We start from the raw sequence: 6,036 nt of genomic DNA, 5'->3' as shown, positions 1-6,036 counted from the left end.
CTGTTTTCTGGAGTTCATCTATTTTGTTGCCCTGCTCTGATACTGTTTTAGCTTGTTCAGCTAGTTGCATTCTTAGCTCAGCTATTTCAGCTTTCAGCTCTCTAATAAACATGAGATAATTAGTATTTTCTTCCATATTCTCATTTGTTGTTCCTGCATTTCTGATTATAATTTTTTCAAATTCTTTACTCACTCCTGTTATTATTTCCCTAGCTAATGTTTTGATGTTGAACTCGTTGTTTTGTGCTTCACCCTCTGGAGGACTTTTAGCTGGACTCTTGTCCTGGTTCGATTCTCCAGTATTTTTTCTTGTTGTTTTAACCATTTTATATATTATGTTATGAGTTCCCTTTATCAGTAATTTTCAAATTATTGATCACTATTGCCTGGATTGACTTGTGACTAAGTAAGTTAATTAAAGGGTTCACAGTGTTGGAAGTTAACAATTGTTTCAATCCCTGAGTTGGAGCTCAGTGGTTTAAAAGCCTCTTTTTTTTTTCTTCCCTGTAGGCTATGGGAGCCTGAGGGCTTTCAAACTATCAATAGGCTTCTTAGCTTAATCACTGACTCCTGACCAAGAGATAAAGCAGGGTGTGGCAGAGATTATCCAGTGGTTATGCAAAAAGACTTTCACAGCCCCTCATCTATGCCATCGAGGTATAGGTCTTCTGAGTTTCCTGGTTAGATCTCTGTCCCCTGGTGTCCCTCCCTGTCGCTGCTCCAGATTCTGAGGGTAGTAGCAATGGAGACTCAGAGTTGCACTTGGTGAGTCTCTGGGGAGTCCTCTCCTCCCTTAAGCTGTCCCCTTGTTGGTGGAGCAGACTGGAGGTGGTGTCTCAATTGATAAATTGCTGAACTGTTAGCAGTCACTTAATTTCTCCTTAGGCTCCTCTCTCCTCTCTGTCACCAGCCACACGTGTTTGTACTCACTGGTGATTTACTGGGTTCCTGTGGTCATTCTAGTCCTGTCTTGTTTCAGTCCCGGGTGGTCTCCTTTGGTATTCCTAGTTGATCCGGGAGAGGAGAGGAGAGGAGAGGAGAGGAGAGGAGAGGAGAGGAGAGGAGAGGAGAGAAAGCGATCTGCTGCTTGTAGCTCTGCCTCTGGAAGTCGAATCACCCTAAATTCTGCTTCTAAGACCCCTTCTGTTGCATTGCTTGACTGATGCTGTGGTCTATTTACATAATCATTGTTTTCATTGGCTTAATCCCCACTGGTTTGCACACTTTTTCCTTCTTCCCACCCCCATTCTACCTACTTCTTCTTCCTGATACTTCCGCCTCAGGAGATATATAGGACAGCTTTGTGATTAGAGAATAGCTAGATCCAACTGCATTCCTGCTCAGTAAAGATTGAACTGCATTCCCAGCTCAGCCATGTAGTCTCTCTCTCCCGCCTGCGAAGCTAGCCCGGCATCTGGCACCCTGAACTGGGACCGGCAACAAGGCAGGACTAGAATGACTTCAGGAACCCACCAAATCGCCGGTGAGTGCAAATACGTGTGGTTCGTGAACAGAGAGTAGACTAGGGAGAGATTAAGTGGCTGGTAACAGTCCAGCAGTTTACCAGTTGAGGCACCACCTGCAGTCGGTTTTACCAACAAAAAGATTGCTGAAGGGAGGAGAGGACTCCCCTAAGACTCACCAAATGCAACTGTGAGTCTCCATTATTATTGCCATCAGAGGCTGGGGCAGCAGAGGGGAGGCCCTGTGCTGACACCAGGGGACAGAGAACTAACCAGGAAACTCAGGAGAAGATCTACACCTTAGTGGCTTAGTGGTTGGGCTGTGTGGTGGGAGCCTTCCCATGTTGTTCTCCTGATGAGAAACATAGTGAATAGTTACCTCAGAACCTACAGACTATAAACGGGACTTGTTTAGAAACTCATAGGGCCCAGCAGTGTTGCTCAGCTTGGCAGAGAAGCTGAATTGAGCCTGGAGCTTTGGATCCTTGGGGTGTGAGTCTCTTTGCATAACCACTGGTCTATCTCTGCACACACTGCTTTAACTCTTCGTCAGAAGTGAGGGGTTAAGCTAACAATCTTACTTATAATTTAAAAGCCCTCAGGCTCACATAGCCTACAGGGAAAAAAAGAACATAAGAGGTTTTAAAAGGAAGACACTGTGCTCCAACTCAGGGATTAAAATAATATTGAAACAACTGTCAATTTACACAACTGTGAACTCTTTAAGTTCCTTACTTAGACACAAGTCAATCCAGGCAAGAGTGATCAGTAGTTGGAAAAGTACTGAGAGAGGGACCTCCTCACATACTATATAGAATGGTTAAACCAACAAGAAGAAATATTGGAGAAATGGACCAGGACAAGAGTCCAGCTAAAAGCCCCCCAGAGATAGAAGCACAAAATAATGAGATCAACATCACAGGAGTGAGTAAATAGTTTCAAAGAATTGTCATCAGAAATGCAGAAATAACAGATGAGACCCTGGAAGACAACACTAATTATCTCAAGGTTATTAGAGAGCTGAAAGCTGACATAGCTGAGATAAGAACACAACTAGCAGAACAAGCTAAAACAGTATCAGAACAGGGAAACAAAATAGATGAACTCCAGAAAACAGTAGAGGGGAGAGAGAATAGAATCAATGAGGCTGAAGACAGAATTAGCAAGATTGAGGATGAATTAGAGACAACTAAAAAAGAAGTAAGAGATCTCAAAAAGAAATTAAGAGATGCTGAAAACAACAACAGAGACCTATGGGATGACTTCAAAAGAAATAATATATGCTTTAAAGGCTTACCAGAGGAAGAAAGAGAGGAAGGGGGAAGAAAGCATTCTTCAGGACATCATAGTTGAGAACTTCTCTAGTCTAGACAACGTCAAAGACATAAAGGTTCAAGAAGCCCAGTGGTCACAAACAGAATTAACCCTGGCTTATATACAACAAGACAACATCATATTTAGAATGGAAAGGAATAAGGATAAAGAAAGGATCTGAAGGGTGCAAGAGAAAAACAAAGAGTCACCTACAGAGGAAAACCCGTAAGATTAGCAGCAGACTTCCACACAAACACTACAGGCCAGAAGAGAATGGCAAGATATCAATCGAGTGCTCACTGAGAAAGGCTTTCAGTCAAGACTACTATATCCTGCTAGACTGTCATTCAGACTAGATGGAGGCATAAAAACCTTCTCAGACAGGCAACAGTTGAAAGAATCAACTATCACCAAGCCTACCCTGAAAGAAGTTCTGAAAAGTCTCCTATAAACAGACCACCATAAATCATAAGACTAAAAATATACAAGAATGGCGTTAAAATATCTTCAGTCTTTGATATCAATAAATGTCAATGGCCTGAATTCACCTATTAAAAGACACAGAGTAGGAAGATGGATCAGAAAACACAACCCAACAATATGCTGTCTACAGGAAACCCACCTAACTCAACAAGATAAACACAGACTCAAAGTGAAAGGATGGAAAACGATCATATAAGCCAACAGCCCACAAAAAAAGGGCAGGAACAGGTATTCTCATATCTGACACAATAGACTTTAAAATAAATAAAATTTAAAAAGATAGGGAGGGACATTAATTAATGCTCAGAGGATCAGTCAATCAAGAGGACTTGACAATTATTAACATCTATGCACCCAATGAAAAGCCATCTAAATACATCAAACATCTACAGAAAGAGCTACAGCAATATATTAGCAGCAACACAGTCATAGTAGGGGACTTCAACACCACACTCTCAACTTGACAGGTCATGCAGGCAGAAAATAAAAAAAAGACGTGAGGGAGCTAATTGAGGAGATAGGTAAACTAGAACTATTGGGCATTTTCAGAGTCATTCATCCCAAGAAACTGGAATACACATTTTACTCAAGTCCACATGGGTCATTCTCAAGGATAGACCATATGTTAGGTCACAAAGACAGCATCAGCCAATTCAAGAGCATTGAAATCATCCCACGCATCTTCTCAGACCACAGTGGAATTAAACTAACAGTTGCCAATGAACAAAAGATCAGTAATAGTCCCAAAATGTGGAAGCTCAGCAGTATACTACTTAGCAACTACTGGGTCAAAGAGGAAATAAAGGAAGAAATCAAAATATTTTGAGAGTTCAGTGAAAATGAAGACAGAAGCTATCAAAATATTTGGGACACAGCTAAGCCAGTACTGAGAGGGAAGTTCATAGGCATACAAGCACACATTAGGAAACAAGAAAAAGCACAAATAAACAGCCTGATTGCACATGTTAAAGACCTAGAAGAAAAAGAACAAAGGAACTGTCGTTAAAGTTTGGGGCTCCAGCAGGCCGGGCTAGCTTCGCGGCGGTAGAGAGAGACTCGAGGTCACACGGCTGGGCAGGGAAGCTGTATTTCTTTATTCACAAACACTGATTAATAAACTAACCGAAACTAATCACCACACATATCTCTCTCCTGCATCCTTCTTCTTATGTGGCCACGCCAAGAACTATGGCACTACGTAGCATCGGGGGTGGGGAGAAAAAGAGGCACGAAACTAGCAAGGGCCAAACCAATTCTCTCAGAGGTGGGGGGAAGGAGACCAAACCAATATGAAACATACCAACAAGGAACCCTAAAGCATCTAGAAGAACTGAAGTAACTAGAGTTAGGGAGGAAATAAAAACTTTGAAAATAAGAAAAGCATACAAAAGATCAACAAAAGTAAATGTTGGTTCTTCGAAAGAGTGAACAAAATCGACAAACCTTTAGCTAGACTCACAAAACAAAAAAGGGAGAAGACCCAAATAAATTAGATCATAAATCAAAGAGGAGATATCACAACAGACACCACAGAAATTCAACATATCATGCGAGGCTTCTATGAACAACTATATGCCACCAAGCTAGAGAACCTGGAAGAAATGGACGATTTCCTAGATACCTATGGACTTCCAAAATTGAATAAAGAGGAACTAGATAATATGAACAGGCCCATCACAGCTAATGAAATTGAAACAGTTATCAAAAACCTTCCAAAGAATAAAAGTCCTGGACCTGATGGTTTTACAAATGAATTCTATAAAACCTTCAAAGAAGAACTAATACCTCTACTTTTAAAAGTCTTCTAGAAGATTAAAGACACTGGAATACTCCTTTCCAGCTTTTATGAAGCCAACATCACTTTGATACCAAAAGAAGACAGGGGCACAACCAAAAAAAAAAAAAATACTACAGACCAATATCTCTGATGAACATAAATGCTAAAATATTGAGCAAAATTCTAGCCAACCGGATACAGCAGGATATTAAAAAGATTGTTCATCATGACCAAGTAGGGTTTATCCCAGGGATGCAAGGTTGATTTAATATATGTAAATTAATCAACATGATCCACCACATCAATAAAAGCAAGACCAAAGACCACATGGTCATATCAACAGATGCAGAGAAAGCCTTTGACAAAATACAACATCCCTTTATGATCAAAACACTACAAAAAATGGGAATAGATGGAAAATTCCTCAAGATAGTGGAGTCTATATATAGCAAACCTACAGCCAACATCATACTCAAAGGTAAAAAACTGAAAGCATTTCCCCTCAGATCAGGTACTAGACATGCCCACTATCACCATTATTATTCAACATAGTTGGAAGTTCTTGCCATAGCAATCAGGCAGGAGCAAGGAATTAAAGGGATACCAATTGGAAGAGAAGAGTCAAACTCTCCCTATTTGCAGATGACATGATAGTATACATAGGAAAACCTAAGGAATCCAGCAAGAAGCTTTTGGAAATCATCACTCAATACAGTAAGGTGTCAGGCTTCAAAATTAACATACAAAAGTCAGTGGCATTCCTCTATGCAAACACTGAGTTAGAAGAAGTTGAAATCCAGAAATCAATTCCTTTTACTATAGCAACACAAACAATAAAATATCTAGGAGTAAACCTAACCAAAGAAGTGAAAGACTTGTATACTGAAAATTATGAGTCAACACTCAAGGAAATTGCAAAAGGCACAAAGAAGTGGAAAGATATTCTATGTTCATGAGTTAGAAGAATTAACATCATCAAAATGAATATATTACCCAGAG

The sequence above is a fragment of the Erinaceus europaeus genome, chromosome 7 (genome assembly GCF_950295315.1).
Source record: "Erinaceus europaeus chromosome 7, mEriEur2.1, whole genome shotgun sequence".
NCBI lineage: Eukaryota > Metazoa > Chordata > Mammalia > Eulipotyphla > Erinaceidae > Erinaceus > Erinaceus europaeus.
The sequence above is the reverse complement of the archived record's forward strand: the minus strand, read 5'-3'. Positions refer to the sequence as shown.